General features: G+C 39.7%; 1 protein-coding gene across 21 annotated transcripts in view; it reads right to left on the minus strand.

Moving 5' to 3' along the window:
- Positions 1-22817, minus strand: part of DMD (dystrophin) — a 2667987-nt gene that overhangs the window by 327910 nt on the left and 2317260 nt on the right. The gene's annotated exons all lie outside the window — the stretch shown is intronic.

Raw genomic sequence — 22817 nt, forward strand, 5'->3', positions numbered from 1 at the left:
ATGAATAAATTAACTAAATTAGTAACATGAGATGGATATGCAATTAAGGGATTGTTAATTGAAACTGGAAACACAGCTGTATACAGCTTCGAGATGAATCATACCAGTAATGACGCAGATGTTTATAAAATGTGATTATCTTTAGTGGAGACAGCACTGCATCTCCCAAGCCCATTCTTATATTGTGTCACTGAAATGGTTTTTAAACCCGTGAACGCCAGGAATCAGGATCTCAGGGACGGCAAATTAGGCTCCCTGGATATGGGAATTAGTGTTGTCTGAATGTCAGCAATTTGATTCTCCAGCTTTCAAAGAATGTAGATATGGAGCCAACAACAAACATCTGTTAGTTGCATGGTTCTCAAAAACAACAACAACCCAAAGTTGCTGGTGAACCACTGCCTGCTTCCATCTGAGAAGACAGTCAACTGTCTGTAAGCAGTCACACCCTGATGTGTCAGGGCGACAAATGTATAGCGCATGCAGCCCCAGGGCACGGTGCCGGAGACCCAATGCACACATGGTAAATGCACCCTCTACCGGTGGAGGCTCTCAAAAGGCTTTTGTTCTTTTCCAGGCAGTGAACCCAGAAGAAAAAAATCAAAATTTTCACCACTAAAGGAAGCGGGGAGGTGGGGGTAGGTGGGGATGCTGTCACATTAATCGTGCTGAAGGTTCCAGTGTACTCAAATTATCAGTGGTTCTACAGCACTCTGGAAACTTCCCTTGTTTTGTTTATCATGCAGAACTCTGCCCTGTGTGCAACCGTCATCTGTCCCAGGGAAGGCGCTGTCCCTGTGGATCTGGATTGTAATGGAGTTGCTTCATCTCTGTCCAGGCTTCTCGGGGACAAGGTCAGGGTAACCATAACTTAGTGATTGTGGAATGGGGTGACAGCTCAAGAGACCACAATCTTTGAAACTCTGTTTCTGGGTCTCTGGACACAAGCTGGTGGCATTGAAACCAATGACCTGGTCAGGCCAGATGGGGCTTACAAACGTGGCAGACATCAGTTTTGCTATGCAAAGGGCAAGCTTACCACTAAATCATGGGTGGAAGGAAAAAGAACATGCAGTTTTAATACTAGCCAACAGAAAGCGTATTTGTCAGCTTAGCTCCTCTTTCAAAGTTATTCATTTTCTGCACAAAAGCTAGTTCTTGAAAGGAAACAAAAATAAAACAGGAGATCGTCTCGCATTAGTCACTGGCTTCCACTACCCAAGAAATGTAGAAGACTTAGGAAATTTTCCTTATAATTCCGAGAGATCTTTTATGCATTTGTCAACGAAACATCTGGATGACGTGAGGCCCATATAAACAACTTGGCTTTCCACTTGCCACTGGCCGTGGGCACATGGGGCATGGCTGAGTTATGCGTTTGTTAACCAAAAAATACACTATTCTAGATGAATGAAGAGAGATGCAAAACATATAAAAAGACACCGCTGTACACTGTGTGCTCTCTACACTGGATATCCATACATGTGGAATTTGTTACATTTTGGTCATGAAGCCTTTCTACCCTATGTGTTAGTCTCTACAAGCACAGGCTTCGCCTATAACTTTAGTATTGATTTGCTGTTATACAGGTTCCAACTTGTCTAAATTTCATTACCTGAAGGGACAGCTTGCAATTCCCTATGCACGTATAATAAAAGCAAGATGACTACATGTATACAGTGAGCTTTGAAAGGGTACTTGCCCTGCAATATGCAGACCCAAATTCTTCATGAGTCTACAAGTTTGTTGCAAACAGTGATAACAAAGATAGTAGCATCTATTACTTACCAGCATCTGTATTAATATTTTCAACCCTGAATCTACCTATCATCACATTAGTGTCAGAAACCCTTTGTGATGTTCCCAGCTATTTGCCTACCTAACAGCTATTCACACTTCTTATTCCTAAGAAAAGAATCTCAGTGATGATCAGATAGTGGGCATCAATGGACCCAGTGCTAGAGGAATGGTTAAAGTCAGGTTTAATCCAATCACAGTAGCCGGTGTAGCCAGTGCCTGGTATAAAGCGGGTACAGAGAGACCCAATTCTGGCTGACACATAAGGGGAAGTATGCTAGGGTGCTTCTGGGAAATTATTTCTGCTCCAACACAGCCACAAATAGCCCATGTGGAGTTATCCTTGGATCTTACTCCTTTTCTACCTTAAATATTGTTGTCTGAGGATACAATGCTTGGTGCAATGGGAAGCCATCTTGGAATCATGAGGAGAAAGCCAAGAGACTCGCAGAGAAGCTGAACTGCAGTCCTAATACAGTGCAGCTGCTAGGTTAAACAGCCCCAAATCTCATGAGCTTTGGACCTCTGGTTGTGTTAGGCCAATGGTTCACACAGAATGGTTCCTAATCACAGCAGTATCAGCATCCCCTGGGAACTTAACTAGAAATGCAAAACCGCAGACCTTACTCCAAACCTACTGAATCAAAGGGCTTCCCTGATAGCTCAGTGGTAAAGAATCCACATGCCAAGGTAGGACATGTGAGTTCAGTCTCTGGGTCGGGCAGATCCTCTGGAGGAGGAAATGGCAACCCATTCCAGTCCTCTTGCCTGGGAAATCCCATGGACAAAGGAGCCTCTGGGCCTACAGTCCATGGGATTGCAAGAGTCAGACACGACTTAGCTACTAAACAACCACAGCAAGTGAATCAGAAACCCCATCTGAAGCCCATCAGCCTGTAGTTTAATAAGCCCTCTAGGTGATTCTGGTGCATGCTAAAGTTTGGGAACCACTGTGTTAGATTATCAGATGTCTCTAGCATTTCCAAAACATGCTGGATTCCACTGGGGTTCATGTTTGAAATGTAAACTCCCCAACCTCTTGAATCAGATTTGCCAGGGTGCTTTGGAATTAGCAAGGTAATCAAGAACCTTTGGTGTTTCTTAGGACCAGAAGAGTTTGGGAAAAGCAAATATAAGGTCCTTTAAGTCAGGCATGCTACTATTGACTGCTGAAAGCATGCTAACCATCTGAGAGCCCCTGTGCTCCAGACCACAGAGGTAAACAGACACTAGCTCTTGCCTCGGTGTGTATATTGTAAAGTCCTACTTTGAAGAGCCTTTGACTTAAAGTGAGGTTTGCATTTCTGAGATGTGGGTTTCTCAACTGTCAACTTGAATTCCTGTCCTTTTATATTCAGAACCTGTTTACTGTAACTCCCCACTGCAGCTCCAGTCTGAATTCCTCACCTCTTAAACATTCTTGACCCCTGCTATCTGGTGGCCCCATCAACCCCACCAGGATTTTAGAATCCCTCTCAAGTAATTACAGGCATAATCATGCATTCCTTGACTCTTAAGTGACATTCTCAGAAGCCAGATTCCTACCTACTGAACTTGAACTTGTCGATGCCCAGGAGACGGGCATGCAAGCAGGAGCAATTAGTCTGTTACAAACTAAAAATATATTTTCAGTCTGCAGGAAAAAAAATATTCTGCTCAACCAAAGAGAAATAATGTAGAAATCTAAAATATTTAACATTAAATGGTCTGGAATCATCAATGCTCTTTCAGGTTGAATGAATATTTTGCATTAAAAACTTTCTGTCCCTTGTTTACTTGGGCCAAATACGCCAAAAAAAAAAAAAAAAAAAAAGTAAAAATCATGTTAGTGTAATGGAGTCTCCTTATGAGCAACAAATATTAAGAAGTCGAAAGGGAATTTGAGGAAACTATTTAATTGTCTCCTTTCCCTTCATGACACACGTGTCATTTACTTTGATCTTCCTTATTTTGCCTTTGCTACTACTGCCCCCCCACCCCGCCACACACCCCAGCTCATTCATTCCAGACTCCAACTACCTTGAATTATTTCAGATTTCCCTGGACCTCTAAACTTTAGCTTATACTGTCCTTACTTCCTAGAAAACTCTTTCACTTTTTCCTCTACCTTTTGAAATATTACTCACTGTTCAAGCTCAAATGTCATCCCTGGGGCAAGATTAATTGCTGTCTCCCTGTTTCTATCACTTTCCCCCCTCAAATCTCTAGCAGAGCTTTTATGGTATTGTTTGTAGTTCATCCTTCTTGAAGCAGGTGTGTGTCATGAACATCTTTGTCCTACTGCCCAATAGCGTCTGTCTAGCATAAGGTAACGGAGAAGGCAATGGCACCCCACTCCAGTACTCCTGCCTGGAAAATCCCATGGATGGAGGAGCCTAGTGAGCTGCAGTCCGTGGGGTCGCTGAGGGTCGGACACGACTGAGCGACTTCACTTTCACTTTTCACTTTCATGCATTGGAGAAGGAAATGGCAACCCACTCCAGTGTTCTTGCCTGGAGAATCCCAGGGACAGGGGAGCCTGATGGGCTGCCGTCTGTGGGGTCACACAGAGTCGGACATGACTGAAGTGACTTAGCAGCAGCAGCAGCATAATGTAAATCACTTAAAAAATATCATACTGAATTTCACACCAAAGTGATTTCTGAATACAAGCATTAACCAAATAGTGACAGTTTACTTGCTTATTTTCCCAGTTTTATACAATTCTTTGCAAATAAGAGTGTAATGCATACTGTTTGGTTTTTACTGTGTAGTGGGTGTCCCAGCTTGAGAAGCATTGTTCCAGCTTCGGTTTGAGACACTGAGGTAGGTGCGGCCAATTCATGGGATGGGGACATAGGTGACTGAGACAAAGCTCAAGCTGTAGTCAGTTCCGGACTTACATATCCAGAAGTGTGTTACAGTCATCATAAAGATATTGGTTGCTCTCCAGAAACCTGTTGTAGACCAAGAAGGTCTCTTGGGAGAAGGACTAAGGAAAGAACATATTATAAACTAGGGGTTTTGCTCAGTAGGAAAGTCTCAGTAATGAGAAGAGTGGTTTTGAGAATGTCATGGTGGGGGTGGGTGCCACTTGGGTTCATCTTCTGGTTCAGTCATATCTGAGTCCTATGGCTCCAAATTAGAATGATCTGAAAGACATGGTGCCAGATGGAATCCTTTCTGCTACAGGTAATGGAAAACTCAGCACAGAATGGCTTAAACAGGAATGCACAGGCCAGGGCAGAGGACTGGGTAATTGATGAGAACAGCAGCATTATCAGAACTTAGGTTCTTCCCATGTTTCCACTCTGCAATCCTTAGGGAACTCTCTACATATTCATGAAAGGCTACTTGAGTTCCTGTTCATTCATTCATTCATGTGTTCATTCAGTAAATATTTCCCAAGCTAAGAACTGTTCTTCGGTGCTTTGGACATGGTAGCAAACAAAACAGACAAGATCACTGGCTTTCCTGAAGCTTGCTGTCCATGGTGGGAGGCAGACAATACAACAAGCATATTAAATATGTTAATTCTGTAGTATGTTATCACTATGGGCTCAGCTGGGTGCTTTTTGTTTGAGGTCTTTTGTGTGTTTTACAGTCAGATGGCAGCTGGAGCCAGAGTGATCTGAAGGCTCGACTGAAATGGATGCCCTGTGTAGTTTTTCCTGCTCATATCTGGTGCCTCACATAAGGATGAAGGCGACAACAGCTGGGGGCTTGCCATGCATTTTTGTCCTTGCATGCATCTTCTCCATGTCCTTGCATGCTCCTTCTCCCAGCTTCTCCAGGGCTAGCTTAGAGCTCCTCACAGCACAGTAGCCTTACAGTAGTCATACTTCTTTCACAGTAGCTCAGTTCCCCCCAGGTATTCCAAGTGACCAAGATAGAAGCTGCAAGGCTTCTTCTGATCTAGGCTTGGGTCTTGTTATGTCACTTCTGCCTTTGATCTGTAATACAAGGTCAGCCCAGGTTCAGTGTGGGAGGCTATACTGGAGGCATGATTTGTGGTGGGGGGTGTCTTTGTAGAATTACCACGACATGGTAAGGGGGATTGAATTGAGATGACTGGGAAGGAGGAGGTAAGGCAGGTTGCTGTTTAAAGAGGGGGTTAATTTTCAAAGAGGTTTCTTTAAGAAGCTGAGATTTGAGCAAGACTGGAAGAAACTGACCGAGTTACTCATACAGATAGCTGGAGGAAGAACATTCCAGATATAGGGAAGAAGTAGGCATAGCATCCAAAAGGTCAAGAATGTCTGTTTAGTTCCTTGGGTGAGGAAAACCTTTCTCAGATACTCCCTAGCAGGCCTCACTCTGTGTCAATATCTTATTGCCTGAGATTACATTAAATGTCCACGGTTGATCCTTGGCAGGAAGACTGGGACCAGTGGATCACCATGAAATAGCTCAGGGCTATCATTATTCATTCCCCAGGGTTGAGGCCCCTCTCTGTAAGCAGGGTCACCTGGAAGAAGGTAGATCCAGAACAAGCCAGGGGAAAGGGTGTGTGTGTGTGTATATAGAACAGAGGGATTGGATTTGGGGAAATGGAAGTAACAGTGTCTCCACTGCACCCTGGAGATTAAACAATACTCCTTTGAGGCCTGAGGACAACTTGTCCCACCTTCCCAGAGATCGAGCCTGACTACCAACAGAGAACTCTTATGCTTGATGTAGCAGCAGAAAAAGCCGGAAAGGAAGCTGCAGTGACCAGGATCAGCATCTAATTTGCCCAGCAGGTAACAGGCCACTACCCATGGAGAAGGAGAGGATTTAACAGAGTACACTAAGCAGACAGGCAGCAGGTAGCATTCAGAAAGAGGAAAGATAACTCTGAAAGGAAAATTCTATGTATTGCACAGAAATACACTGAGATACGTGATGGATGATGGAGTCAAGTCAAGGCTAACGTTAAAATTTCCAAGGGTAGCACCACAGCTCCAACCCTGTGGATAACTTTATTGCCCCTAAAACTTTAAAGAGTCTGAAGGGAAAGCTGTGCATGAGAATTAGGAGTCCTGACTTGTTGGAAACAATTCAAAAGCCTTTTATATTTCCTAAGTGCCAGGGCTAGAGTGATCCACCCACATATGTGAGTTTCCTATGTTACAGAAAGAAAGCACATTAAGTGGTAATTCCGTAGATATTATTGATGGAAACAGAAGTACCTATTTAGAAAGACTAAGTCAAACTGAGACAATAGAGAAATGTAAGCTATAATTCATAGGAAAGGAATGCCAATTCAGAGGAAAGGAACTACAGTTCAGAGGGAAAAATGTGAAGTTCACGACTCTGCCCTCATCCCTTCTTTTTCTTGTTAGTATAGGCAGCTGTTAGAAATGCTCACGTTAACCTGGAAGTCTGTTCAGGTTTAACAAGGAGATGCAGATATGATGCATCAGTTGAATATAAGACAAATTAAAACAATTTCATTGCAAATATAAAAGAGCAAGAGTTATCATATCTAATCTTTGAAAGTACCTTTTCTTTTAAAGAGCTCCTTAGGAGCTCAGACAGTAAAGAATCTGCCTGCAATGTGGGAGACCTGGGGTCAACCCCTGGGTTGGGAAGATCCCCTGGAGAAGGGCATGGCCACCCACTCCAAGTATTCTTGCCTGGAGAATCCCATGGACAGATAAGCCTGGTGAGCTACAGTTCACGGTGTTGCAAAGAGTCAGACGTGACTGAGCAACTAACACTTTCGTTTTAAGGGTAAGAATAGTCTTTGCCCCCACAAATCTAGAAAGAAATGTGGTTCAATTTTATTTATTTATTTACATGTATTTAGTGGGAACCCACTAGATGGATAATACCATAAAAATCATTAAGTTCTAGAAAAGAAGAAAGCTCTTTTTACAACCCAGCAGGGCAGAAAGGATTAAATTCTTAGAAAGGAAGAACAAATGTATTAGAAAAGATACTGAATAATCAAGTTCAGAAAAGCGAAGAAGTTTAGCAAGGCTTCACCGAAGTGAACAGCTATTCTAATAATAAAACTTACATTTTCATAGTATTTAATAGTTTCTGAAGCACTTTCACAGTCTTTATCTCATTGTTTCACATGGACCTTGCAAGACTGGTGGAATGTGGATAAGCAATTCCTTTTTAAAAGGTTTCAAAATATATAATATTTAAACGGAAGGATGCATTTTTAACAATAAAATGAAAGACTGTTAGAATACTTAACATGTTTCAGGTTCTGGTTCCATTATGAACTAGTTGTGTGAACTATGACATATCATATGATGTCTGTCAAATCAAGGGTTGGCTTTCTGGACTTTCAGGACTAAAATCCTCTGAACTGATGAGTGGTAACAACTTAAGCCAGTTATCTCTCTTCAGATACAACATTCATGGTAGTACATTGGCCATTAAATGATATAGCATTAAAAATAATTAAACAGAAGCTTGTAAAGAATGATTACTGATGTGCAAAGTTAAGAATATTAAAATATTCAGTAACTCAAAGTGGATATTTTTAAAGCAGTGAAACACACGGACACATTCAGCTCTTTCAAAAAGTAGGTTTAGCTGCTGTCCTATTGGCTAATTTATGCTTGGAGCACCTTGTTATATGGCTTTGGTTTTAGGCCCTGCTGAGAATCTTTAGATACAGATGAAGGCCTGCAGAAGCTTAGCCAAGTTGATTACAAAAGAAAGGCCCTAAATACAACTAGGCAAAAAAGTATGATGGACACAGTATGAGGCAATCACTGCTATTGTGAAAGAAAAACAAAGTATGTGCAATGTTGGTAAGTGCCTAATAGCATCTCTGTGTCTGGAGGATTGCCCATTATCAACTAATTATGTGTTTTCCTCCAAAATTCTTTGCATATCATCTCCAAATCAAGGGGGGAGGGAAACCCAGTACTTCAAAAGCTATTTTAGGACCCCTGCTTCTGAACAAGATGGAGCAATAAGGACCAAATTTAACTTCTGCCTTGAAATAACGAAAATATGGACAAAATATATGTAACAATGCATTGTAAGACAATGGATATCATGCACGGAAGCACAGTGACCCCTGGGAGATGGAAAATGTATGAGGTGAGCCCTAGGGCAGTCCTAGATTACTACTTTGAGAGAGTTTCCAGACCACAGCATGGGGATAAAGAAGCTAGGAGTATCCTGGTAGACTCCCAGAGTTGAGGGGAAGGAATTGAGAGTCAGAGAAGACCAGGATAGCTAGAATTCATAGGCCAGAAGCCCACAGAGGAAGAGCTGTGCAAAGAGAGAAACCGAGAGATCTATGGAGGGTCTTTCTCCAGTATTTAGCCACGTACTGACCACATATGTGTGAGGAAATGACAGGAAGCTGGGAGAAAAATCCCCAGGAAGGATTAGAAGAAACAGGGTCCAGCACTCGTATATGGCAGGGGACAGTGCCTCTTTCCTACCAAACATAGTGGAGGCCTCGAGATTCACAGGGCATTGGATAGTGTACACAGAATAGTCTTGTCTCAGTAATGGGGAAGAGTGAGCCCTAGACTGTCAGTCAGTCTAATCCCACTTCATCTTAAAAGACCCCAAAGGATCAAATAACAGCACACACTTAGAAAAGGCAGAAATACAAAATAGTTTCTTATATCATATGTGAAGGGGTCTACTTCTACTTGAAGATACTCTGTGATAAGTTACAGATGTATACTATAAACCCTAAAGCAACCACTAAATAACAAAACAGAATTACAGCTAATAAGCCAATGTAGGAGATAATGGATTCATTAATTACAATTAATCTAAACAAAGAAAAGAGGGACAAGCAAACAAAGAATCAATGGGATCAGGCAAAAATAAGTAGTTTGATGATAGGTTTATACCAAACTAGATCAATAAGTACATTATATATAAATGGTTTAAATATTCCCAATTAATAGCGACTGTCACATTGGATTTTCAAACAGCAAAATCCAAATATATGCTGCCTACAAGAAACACACATTAAATATAAAGACACAAATCAAGAAAGCTGGAAGTTACATCATTAGACATTGCTGCTGCTGCTGCTGCTAAGTCACTTCAGTTGTGTCCGACTCTGTGCGACCCCACAGATGGCAGCCCACCAGGCTCCCCGGTCCCTGGGATTCTCCAGGCAAGAACACTGGAGTGGGTTGCCATTTCCTTCTCCAATGCATGGAAGTGAAAAGTGAAAGTGAAGTCGCTCAGTCGTGTCCGACCCTCAGCGACCCCATGGACTGCAGCCTTCCAGGCTCCTCCGTCCATGGGATTTTCCAGGCAAGAGTACTGGAGTGGGTTGCCATTGCCTTCTCCGCATTAGACATTAGGGAAATGCAAATTAAAACCACATGAGATACTACTATATATGTATTGAAATGGCTAAACTGTAAAAGATTGACCATATCAAAATTTAGGGAGGATATGAAAGAATTAGCACTCTCATCCACTGCTGGTGTGAATGTAAAATGGTACAGCTGCTTTGGAAAACAGTTTGTCAGTTTCTTAATAGGTTAAACACACATCTACCATATAATCTAGCTGTCTGTCTACTAGGCATTTACTCAAGAAAAATAAAAATGTAAGTCCATTTAAAGACTTGTACATGAATATTCATAGAAGCTTTATCTGTAATAGCCCCAAATTGGAAACAACCCAGAAGTCCACTAAAAGGTGAATGAACAAACAAACTGGAGTATTTTCATATAATGGAATACTACTCAGCCACAGATAGGAAAAAACTAATGATTTGTATAAGACTATGGATGAATCTCAAGATAAGTATGCCGACCAAAAGAAATGAGGCCAAAAAAGAGCGTATACTGTATATTCTATTTATAGTAAACTAGAAAATGAAAATTCATCTATATTTTCTACAAATTCATTGCAGTATTATTTATAATAGCCAAGACGTGGGGAAAACCTAAGGGGCCACTGACAGATGAACAGATAAAGAAAGTGTATAATGAAATCTTGTCATTTGTGACAACATAGATGGACCTTGAGGGCGTTATGTGTAAGTGAAATCAGTCAGAGGAAGATGGCAGCTGTGTGATCTCACTAACGTGTGAAATCTGAAACAAATAACACAAAAAATAAATATATAGACACAGAGAAGAGATTGGTGGCTTTCAGAGGTGAGGGTGGGTGGGTGAAAGGAGTCAAAAGGTACAAACTGTCTGTTGTAGAATAAGTTGTCACAGGGATGTAATGTACAGCATGACAACTACAGTTAATAATACTGTATTGCATATTTGAAAGATGCTAAAAGAGTGTATTTTAGAAGTTCTCATTGCAAGAAACAAGATTTTGTAACTAGGTATGGTAACGAAAGTTAATTGGACTAACTGTGCTGATCATTTCACAATAGATGCAAATATCAAACCATTATGTTGTAGACATAAAATGAGTATAATTATATGTCAATTACACCTGGCAGCTTAGATGGTAAAGAATTTGCCCTCTATGTGGGAGACCTGAGTTCGATCCCTGGGTTGGGAAGATCCCCTGGAGGAAGACAGGGCATGTTCACCACAGAGTGGAAGGATGCACATTTAATTTTTGATGAATTATTTTTCTTTTTGGAATTTTTGAAAGTTATTTAACTTATTAAGACATGAATACTGTTTCTTCAGAAATAATAGTTTTGTTTCCTAATATACCCTCTGTGGTATAACTATCCACTTGGTTTTCAACAGCATTTTTTTTTTTCATTTTTTTTAAAAATTTTATTTTATTTTTAAACTTTACAATATTGTATTGGTTTTGCAAAACATCAAAATGAATCTGTCACAGGTATACATGTGTTCCCCATCCTGAACCCTCCTCCCTCCTCCCTCCCCATACCATCCCTCTGGGTCATCCCAGTGCCCCAGCCCCAAGCATCCAGCATCGTGCATCGAACCTGGACTGGCGACTCGTTCCATACATGATATTATATGTATTTCAATGCCATTCTCCCAAATCATCCCACCCACTCCCTCTCCCACAACTTCATGCATTCAGCAATTTAAGAAATATTTTACTGAATGCTTACTATGTAACAGATACTACCTGCCTATTATCAGTAGATATGGTAGTTAGGGCCTCTGCCTTCATGGAGCTGACATTCAAAGGGGTGCAGATAAACTTTTAATAAACACATAGCTATAGATTCAGGATGGGGAACACATGTATACCTGTGGCAGATTCATTTTGATATTTGGCAAAACTAATACAATTATGTAAAGTTTAAAAATAAAATAAAATAAAAAAGAAAGGTTTTCCTAAGTACTACGAAGCAAGGAAACCGAATGCTGTCTAAGAAAATGATAGGAAATCTTCTTTTGATGTGACTTAATTATATATTAACTCTGCAGCCCATTACTTCAAATGATTCTTAGTAATTAAATTTACATACTGGAATTTTTCTATTCTGTTTTTAGTTTGTTAGTTCTAAGCTTCAGGCCATTCAGAATAAAAGCTGCAGATGAATAGCAAAGTCACTTAGCTAACCTGTTTTCATCCTTTAGGTTTCAGCTGGAAGGCTACTTTCTCTGGCAAGTCTTCCTGATCAGCCTTTCCTGCTGCCCACCCTCACCACAACACACAAGACACACATACACACACAAGGTTAGGTTCTCAGTATATGCCCTACATTTTCTCTTATCACATTCATAACAATTTGTAATTATTATTAATATATGGGAACTTCTAAAATGTCTGTCTTTCCAAGAAACTATAATCCCCATTAGGGCAGAGACTTCTTACTATTTCCATGACTGCACCCCTACTATATAGCACAGAGTCTGGCACAGCGTAGGGACTAGAAAAATATTTCTTAAATGGAAACTATGTATTGAATGAAAGTGTATTTCAGCTCACTTCAGGAAGAACTAATGATTAAGTACTCCTGGTTCTGCGAATGAGATTCTCCTTTTTTGTCTGAGTGATTCCGCCTCCATGCTCAACAGGCTACTCCTAAGATGGTGGTCTGAGATTCACCAACTCATCCTACTTTAAATCTGCATTTCCTAAATTCTTAATGCAGGTGCTTCCTGACAAATTAATAAACATTAGGAGGAAGTTATACTTTCTGCTTCAAGGTTTGGATTGTAAAAGAAGAGGAAATACTGTCATGTCTAACTTTAGAGCAAAGAAGTGGTACTGCATAGATAGTTATTCTGAGAGACTCACCAGCCAGGCTGCCTGGGTTCAAATCCTGATTCTCTCACTTACCAGCTGTGTGACCTCAGGCAGGCACCCTAACCTTTTGGTTTCTCAATCTCCTCACTTGTAAAACAAGGATAAAAATAATATCTACCTCAAAGGGTGATTGTGAGGCTTCAAAGCATGAGTACAATCCATGATTAATTTCAGCAATGCATAACTGACTAAAATCAATTATTCTCAAAATCTATAGGGTGCAATGGCATTGGCCCCAAAAGTATGACCTTGTGTCAAAAGAAAACCACCTGTATTTCTAATACTTTCTAATTTATATTTTCCAACCACATCTCTACCTCTGAGATTAATGACTATATTAATTGAAGGGAGAACTTCTGTCATAATGCTGATGATTTTAAGGACATTACAGAATTGGTAAGAATTGAGAAACTTTAAGATGGCCTATATTAATTTAAAATGCCCTTTGTGGTACTGACCTTTACAAATAGCATTTCTGAATTTCATCAGCCAGCTTCCAGTCCTACTTACAGAGTTGGCTTTAACATGCAGCTTTTCATATGTTCTGAATGGGGGTTATTTCTAGAGGAATGTGGAGGGAAGAAGGAGAGGGGGCGTCTCTCTGGTGGAAATGTGAAAACAGCAGCTCTTTGAATGTTGTGCATGACGTAGCCTGGGAAATGTGAGCAGCTGCTGGCCAAGTGGTGGGGGGGAGGTTCACACGCAGCGGGAGACTGGGAAAAGCAAAGATGCAAACCATCGGGGCAAACAAATGCAGAAGAATGGCTGGGGCGAGGTCAGGCTGCAGTGAGCAAAGGGAGGTCAGCCTGGAGGGAGAAGGACACTTGGAAGAAAAATGAAAAACGCAGTGAGAGTTGTGAGCCAAGGGCAAATGTCAGCTGTACACTGAGGGAGAAGGAAAAGAGAATATGAGCACTGGGGCAATTTTAAGTACTCGTCATTATATGTGTATTTCTGGGGAGAAATTAAAGAGATCAAGAAGCTAAGAGAAATACATACATGCATACGTACATAAAAATGCTGTTTGAACACATCTAACAGGAGCCCAGGCCATCTTTGAAAACAATAATGAAACAGTTATCTGTATTGCCATAGTAGCTGGCTTCAAAACTAGCAAAAAGTGTTCCTTATGAAAACAAATCAGAAAGTAAGTGGTCCAGAAAGATCAAGCATTCAGGTAACCAAACCAGTATCTTATGATGAGTCGGTCTAAACAATGAATATGCCTTGCATCCTCTCTAACTGATAAATATCTCTTTGGCTCCTACTGGCTGTATTCTCATTTTGTACCTCATAAAACTGTTTTGGTCACCCTCCCGACCTCACTCATTTTTCTCCCTATAGTTCTGCACATCCTGGTGGCTTTTGACAAAATAAAGTATGCCTCTGAAAACTAGATTCTTCTTTGGGGTAAGGGAGGATGGACTCTGGAACATCTGGTCTATGTTACTTTCAGGGTTACCTGGGCAACTTCAGTATCATTCCTCTCGACTAAAGTACAATTAGCTGTAAAAACACTGTAAGCCACACTGACTGAGGAAAATGTACATAAGCTTGACACGCCCTTTGCCCTAAGCATGTTCTACGGGCTGCGACTAGGCTGGACATTCAGATTTATACATTCTTTTAAATATTTAATGGACATTGTTCACTTCCTCTTTTTTTTTTTTAAACAAAGATGAGGTTCAGCATAAATGATTGTTCTTTCTTTACTGAAAAGATATTTTCCTTGAACCTAATTGTCCTTTTTGTCATAGGTCAATCTATTCCTAATGTCAACAAATCCTTCTGTGATCTAACCTTTTCTAAAACAAACATTCTTCTTTTCCCTTGTTCTTTCCATTTCCTTTATCCTCCACTTGAAAACAAAAACTCCTGCCCATGGGCACATCAAACTTGATGTTCTAGTTGAAATCTTTTTATAGAAGCTACCTACAGTTTAGAATGTGTTTGAGTAATTTTTCCCACAGTATTTTTGTATACTGGCTTTCAGTCTTTCAATCCTGTGGATCCTTTTTTAACTTTCCAAGAATTAGAGGATCCCCACATGGTCGCTGAGAGTCAGACATGACTGGGCAACTTATCTTTCACTTTTCACTTTCATGCATTGGAGAAGGAAATGGCAACCCACTCCAGTGTTCTTGCCTGGAGAATCCCAGGGACGGGGGAGCCTGGTGGGCTGCCATCTATGGGGTTGCACAGAGTCGGACACGACTGAAGCAGCTTAGTAGCAGCAGCAGCAGCACATGATTAAAGTACTATTTAATATCTGTTAATTCTGAAAAAGTGATCAGCTGATAAAAATCTGTATGACTTTAATAACACAACTGCAGTTACTAATTTATGAAAAATGCTGGTATATGGGTCAAACCAGTCAGTCCTAAAGGAAATCAACCCTGAATATTCATTGGAAGGGCTGATGCTGAAGCTCCAATACTTTGGCCACATGATACAAAGAGCCAACTCACTGGAAAAGACCCTGATGCCGGGAAAGGTTGAAGGCAGGAGGAGAAGGGGGCGACAGAGGATGGATGGCATCACGGACTCAATGGACATGAGTTTGAGCAAGCTCCAGGAGATAGTGAAGGACAGGGAAGACTGGTGTACTGCAGTCCATGGGGTCACAAAGAGTCGGACACAACTCAGTGACTGAATAACAATCGGTATATGGGCAAGACAATCGTGTGCTGAAACTACAGATGGTGCTTCATGCAAAACTATATTTCCACACCTCTCTATAAAACTCTGTGACCCACAGTTTGAGGATGAATTTTACGGGTGGTCACAGATCAACAGCATCTCCTGGGAGCTTGACAGAAATGCAGAATCATAGGCTCAGCCAAAACCTACTGAGTTTTGAGGGCTGTTTCAACCAGCTCTGCAGGTGACATTTATCCATGTTAGGTTTTGAGAACTACTTTCTAGACCAGTAGTATCCAACAGAAATAGAACGAGAGTTGCATACACTATTTACAATTTTCTAGTAGACACATTAAAAAAGTAAAAAAAAGAAACAAACACTGTCAGGTGTTTTACTTGAAGCTACAGGCTCACTGTGTTCATTTTTAAGAGAAATGCCTAACTTCAAACGATTAAAAAAAAAGAAATGTGTGAGATTAATTATATGATATATTTTACTTAACCAAGTACATCAAATATTATCACTTCAGCATATAATCAGTATAAAAAATATTAATGAGATAGTTTACATTCTTTTTTTGGTACAAAGTCTTTCAACACACCTCAATTTGGACTGGCTACATTCAAGGGCTCAGTATCCACATGTAGCTATCAGAGTGGAAAGCATAGTTCTAGATCATGTGTCATGAAATACAGTAACTCTAAATTATTTACATTATGTTTATTATATTTATCCATATTCACAGTTTTGGATTTATAATTTCATATGGTGTTACCAGGAATCTACTAAGTTTCCCTTTACCCTCTTCTCTCTGCCTGAAAGATAAGTCAAGTGCTTGGGTCTCCATGTTTCTGTAGCACTGTAACATTCCTCTAATATAGAATTTTCTGAATGACATTATACTTATTTCCCACAGTCTAACCCCACAGTCATGTGTATATATATACATATATATATATATGTATATATATATATATATGCTGCTACTGCTGCTGCTAAGTCGCTTCAGTCGTGTCCGACTCTGTGCGACCCCATAGACGGCAGCCCACCAGGCTCCCCCGTCCCTGGGATTCTCCAGGCAAGAGCACTGGAGTGGGTTGCCATTTCCTTCTCCAATGCATGAAAGTGAAAAAAAAGTGAAGTCACTCAGTCGTGTCTGACTCTTTGTGACCCCATGGACTGCAGCCTACCAGGCTCCTTCGCCCATGAGATTTTCCAGGCAAGAGTACTGGAGTGGGGTGCCATTGTCTTCTCCTATATATATATATATATATTATATATATATATATATATATACACATATATATATGACTTGTGCAAGGTACCATGAGATGTTTTCTATTGGAAAATCCCACGGAGAGAGGAGACTGGTGGGCTACAGTCCATAGGGTCACAACGAGTTGAATATGACTGCAGCAACTGAGCACACACACACACACACACGTGTGTGTGTGTGTGTGTATAATTATTTAAAAAATCTTTTAAACTCAGCTGTACTCAGCAAGTGCTTAATATAGAATAACATTTCTTAAAGCATGAGCTCTGGATCAGCAGCATCAGCCTCACTTGGGGGCTAGTTAGAACTGCAGAATCTCAGGCCCCATTCCCGACCTACTGAATCAAAAACTTCCCAAGTGGGGCCCATCCACAGCAGTCACATAGTGATCTGTGTTTTAGTAAGTCTTCTGGTGTCATGAACATTTTAGAACCACTGATGCAGGAAAACATTTCCTTTGAGAATGGCCACAGATGTATCATTTTCTTCAGAGTTCTGTGATATAACCACAAGGAGAATCATTTCTGGTCTTGTTAAAGAAAAAGTCCAGGGAAGGCATGCAAAGCAGATATCGGTAGACCAGCCCTCAGTGGGTAAAAAAAAGTGTTAGTTGCTCAGTCATGTCCAACTCTTTGTGACCCCATAGACTGTAGCCCGCCAGGCTCCTCAGTCCATGGGATTCTCCAGGCAAGAATACTGGAGTGGGCTGCCATTTCCTTCTCCAGGGGGTCTTCCCAACCTAGGGATCAAACCTGGGTCTCCTGTATTATAGGGAGATTCTTTATTGTCTGAGCCACCAGGGAAGCCTTCAGTTGGTAATGGGTCCACATTATTTCTAAGAGGAATCTGCCCAGGTCACCTATACTGCCTACCTAGAAGGGGCTCCATAAAGCACAACATAAAATGATTAGTACAAGATCCTTAAAAAAAAAATATGATGAAAATGTTCAAAATCCATCAGTTCATTTAAAGGATCAAATCATGTGCTCAATAATGAAAAGGACAGAGAAAGAGAGAGTGAGAGATAGCCTGCTTCAAAAAGCTCTCCCACCCAAGTAAAGAACATAAACTGCTCTGTTGGAATTTTTAATTTTTTTAATTAAAATTTTTATTTAGTTTTTTTTTTAAATGAAGCCATGAAAATATTTCTGTTGCCCAGCTAAATATGGTTCCTTCCATGAATCTTGCTAATTTGATTATGGAGATCAAACTCTCAGTCAGAAACTATTGCACAATTTGTAAATAGGAGATCTGAAAAGGTACTCTTTTATAGTATTAGTGTCACAATAGCATATATATATATATTTTGTTTATAAGATGGAGAAAGGGAGGGAGGGTGGGACATGATGGAAGTAATGAAAGAAAATATATCTATAAAACTTTGCTTAAGTTGGCACAAGTGGTGAAGAGAGTTTTGGTCATGATGTCCTTGGACCAGATACGACAATGACAATGTTTGCTTGGTACCCAGTAGCTGCTTAATCAGTGCCAACTAAACAAAAGAAGAAGCAAAGAATGAAAGAAGGAAGGGAGTGTATAGAAGATGAGGGTCTAGATCCCCGTGACATCAAGTTACCGCAAAGATGTGAAGATAGAGTGCAAAACTGTCCATATGACTTTGGAAAACTTTTGGGAAACCTTTAAAAACATACATAATTCATGATGCTGTCCTTAAACATATTTAAAGAATGTCACACAGAGAAATGTCTTCATATTTAATATTTTTCAAGAGATTACATTTCATACATCCTACAGTCAACAAAGCATTTACTCTTTATATTAAAGTGTATTTTCAGCTTCTGTTGCTATTCATGGGTTTACTCATGAGGGTGAGAAATGGGTAGAACATTCCCTAGTAGTACTTTCTTATAGAATATTCCCTCTTGTACTTTCTTATAGAATATTCCCTATAGTACTTGTGTTTGGTGACTAAAGAGCACAACTTTGGCACTAAAAGTATGTGCACTGCTTCAAAATTAGAAGGGTTTATCATCAGTTTAATTTTCTTCCCGTTTGGTTTCAATACTCATTTCTCCCGGATAAGATATTAACATTGGTTCCACTTTAAAGGCTAACTCATTAAATTCACTTTTGGTTGCTTTTAGTACAATTGCTGAATTCTAAAGACAATGAGAAATATAATGCTTTATAATTTTATATTTGAAACGACAGGTATGGTTTTAAGGGGTACATTGAACTGGGGCTCATTAATCCATTGGTTTGCAAAGGAAGCTTTCAAAGTTAATATCCCTGAGGATCATTTAAAAACGAGGGGAAGCATGGGAAAAAAAAGTGAAATATTGTGTTGCCCAAAACAGCTGTAAAGTATGACTTTGTTAAGTCCACTGTGAGACAAGGCAACAGAGAGTAGGGAGTTGCAGCTCAGATCTGATTTAGATTGTGACTGCCGCTTAAAAGCTGTGTGACTTTGAATGTGTCACTTACCGTCTCTAAGTCTCAATTTCCTTACTTGTACAAGGACACGATGATATTATGTAATCATAATACATAATCATTACGTTTTGAGGATTAAGTGAAACAATGTACATGCAAACTTTTTGCTATTACAAGGAATAATGGTTTCCTTTGCAGAAACACATCATCCAATGGTGTCATAGAAACATTCACACTAATGTGCCCACTCTAAGGGAGAAAACAGGATTTTATTCCCACAGAGAGTTTCAAATGGGCAAAGCAATGGCTCTATACTTCTATTTGTGGATTCAATATAAATCCAGAACTCCCTATACATTCTATTTCTATGTACAGATATTCTGTGACTGGGTTTTACCCTGCTGTTGATGTTCAGATCTATATGGTTTATCTGTTTCTAACATTTTGAGAGATATTACATACAGCTAGAAAACCAGCATGACTTTTCTTTAAAGTAAAAATTAATGGCCCATGTAAGAAACCCAGGACAGATTTCCCAGGTGGCTCGATAAGAATCCGCCTGCCAATGCAAGGGATACGGGTTCGATCCCTGGTCCCAGAAGATTCCACATGCTGCAGAGCAACTAAACCACAACGAGTGAGCCTGTGTGCCACAATTACTGAATCCCTGGGCTTCCCTGGTGGCTCAGACAGTAAAGAAAATGCCTGCAATGTGGGAGACCTGGCTTCGATCCCTGGGTTGGGAAGATCTCCTGGAGAAGGGAATGGCTACCCACTCCAGTATTCTGGCCTGGAGAATTCCATGGACAGAGAAGCCTAGCAGGCTACAGTCCATGGGGTTGCAAAGAGTTGGACACGACTGACTGACTTTCACTTTTTTGCATCCCAGAGACTGTGCTCCACAAGAGAAGCCACCACAATAAGAAGTCTGCACACCACAACTAGAGAGTAGCCCCCATTTGCTGCAACTAGAGAAAAGCCCACACACAGCAAGAAGACACAGTTCAGCCTTCCCACCCGGCCCAAAGGTACACCCAGGATATTCGGATATCAAGTACCTATAGCCTGGTAGTATGTCATTCCACTTCTTCAATTACACTATTTGCTCAAATGTAAGACTCTTTTTCTTAGACTTATATCTACCCTCCCACTACCCCAATTCTCCATTCTTGCTTTTTCTTTGTCTGAGCAAATCCAGAAGCAAAGATGAACTCTCACTTTTATCATGATTTTCGTTGACTGACATAGCACCGTAAGTGAATGAATTAATGTGATGTCACAATTATGGTGGGCTTACACTCTCCTCCACAGAAGCTGGGTAATCCTTTAGTCTCCCACACATTCTTCTTCTAAATGGACAATGTTCTCGATAGGTTGTATGAGTTGCTCTTCCAGTAATGGGGATAGAGTTGTTTGATGTGAACCTCATTTCTGGCTTTGTTCCTTTTCTGAACAAGTACTCGCACTTATAATATAGCAGAGTGGTTAGATTCTGGTCAGATAAAAGAATGGAATCAAGTTGACTCAGCTATGTGCAACTCAAAACCTTGAATTTATCACCTTTCTGCTAGAAAAAACATTTAAGTCTACTCTTAAGGTCACATTAAAAAATGGCAACATGTGGACTGTGCCACAATAAGAGCATATACCACAAAATGAACCATTTACTATGAGAAGGCTGTCTATAAGGGTGTTTGGGGATGAGGGTTTTAAAAGCTAGAATTATACTGATGGAGGAATATAATTTCAGTCAGTCACATTTGTATTATGAAAAGGAAGCAAATCCACTGATTCTAAACTAAATTCCAACATATGTGGATATTCCCCAGATATGCACATACAGAATCAGGACTGAACAGACTGTGACCTAAGACAAAATGCATTATATTGTTTTATAAATGTGGAAATAGAAGCTTTTAGAGGTCAAATGGCTTTCCAAAGATAATATGGTCAAATAATAGCTGAGCTTCAGTTTGCAGTTAGGTGTTCTATCATTCACTCCTACAGTTTTTTTTACTACAACATCCTATCTTCTTTATGTACATTCCTAGATTTATAACCAAGTCCCTTATTCATTTTAAAGGATGGATAAAATCAAACTGTTACTATTTTCTCATATTTTATATTTAAATAAATAGTACAACTATGATGGATCACTCACACTGATTTTTTTAAACTTTCTTTTCCTATCAGTCATAATATTTTTATCTCATTTGTAAAATTATATGCCATTTTCACAAATTTATATCACATTCTGAAAGCAAATGTGGCATTTAGCTCTCTAAAAGTAATGTTAAGATAATGGTTCAAGAGTGCTTGAAATGAACAAATGCGACCATTGGTTTTCCTTGGACATTTATTACTTTCCTTATTTATGTTTAAAATGAAAAAAATATACTAAGGATGATACTGATAAGATTTTAATAGTATGTAACCACTATGGGGCAAATAGACATAGAAACGCATGTAATCTCTTAACTATATTGTCTGGCTTTAATCAATGCCACTTATAACAATCTATCATACATTTATTTCAAGACTATCATCACAACAAAAAAAAAATAATATGAGATCTCGAGAGGTCTTGTTTTTATTAAAGATCTAACAATTCTTCAACAGGACTTTTAATCACACCGCTAAATGGACTGCATATAGGAAAAGTAATCTGGTTTATTATTTTTTTTCTTACTAAAACACTGAAAGCAAATATTTTTAAACCCAGTTTCCTCTTTCCTCTCTGTCCCCAGGAGCATACTTTGTGCATCTTATGAAACTGGAAAAAGAGAAGAAACAATTCTTTAGTTCTATAATCAAACCAGTTGCAGGGGTGGGAGCTTAGTGGTAGCCTTCATGAAGGGAAAGTGTAGACACATCTCTTTCACCATTCCATTGTCTGAGTTCTTACTATGAGCCAGGTACTGTACCAATAACTCTACAACAATTAGTCCCTTCAATATTACAGCAAGTATGCTGGAGATGAGGAAATGGACAAGCAAAGAGGTCAACTGACTTCAAGTAAGTCTGATTCGAAAACCTGTATGCTATAATAATAACAATTATAACTGCAGTAACACCAAGAACTAGAATTCACAGGGTTTTTTACTATGTAGCTAATACTGTACTAAGCACGTCTCATGTATTTTGACTTACTCATCCTAACAAAAGACCAATATTTTAGGAACATTTAACATTCCCATTTTCTTCAGATAAAACACGGAGACACAGAAAAGTTAATTTGCTAAAGGTCCCATAGCCAGTAAGCATGAACTTGAGCACACTTACGTTCCCTTTATTTACTATGAAAAACTTCCATGAGTCGGTTCGTGGTAGGATATCCTTTCTTTAAAAGATTTAGAATGTGTCCTACCATTAACTTTTGTTTTAAGTTAGGATTCCAAAAGGAAAGACATTTTAAGAATCCAAGGTATGATAGTACAAAGTAATGACATGCCAGTAATTTAGTTCTTAAAGCATGATTCAGTATTATCTTCCATGTTAACTGCAAGATATAGTAAAGTCTAAGTTTAAGCCATTTAAAAATTAATATTAATATGCTTAAAAATGAAATAATTAATATTAAATAATACA

The sequence above is a fragment of the Bos grunniens genome, chromosome X, assembly GCF_055505025.1.
Source record: "Bos grunniens cultivar Pamir isolate PY7600 chromosome X, Bosgru_T2T1.0, whole genome shotgun sequence".
NCBI lineage: Eukaryota > Metazoa > Chordata > Mammalia > Artiodactyla > Bovidae > Bos > Bos grunniens.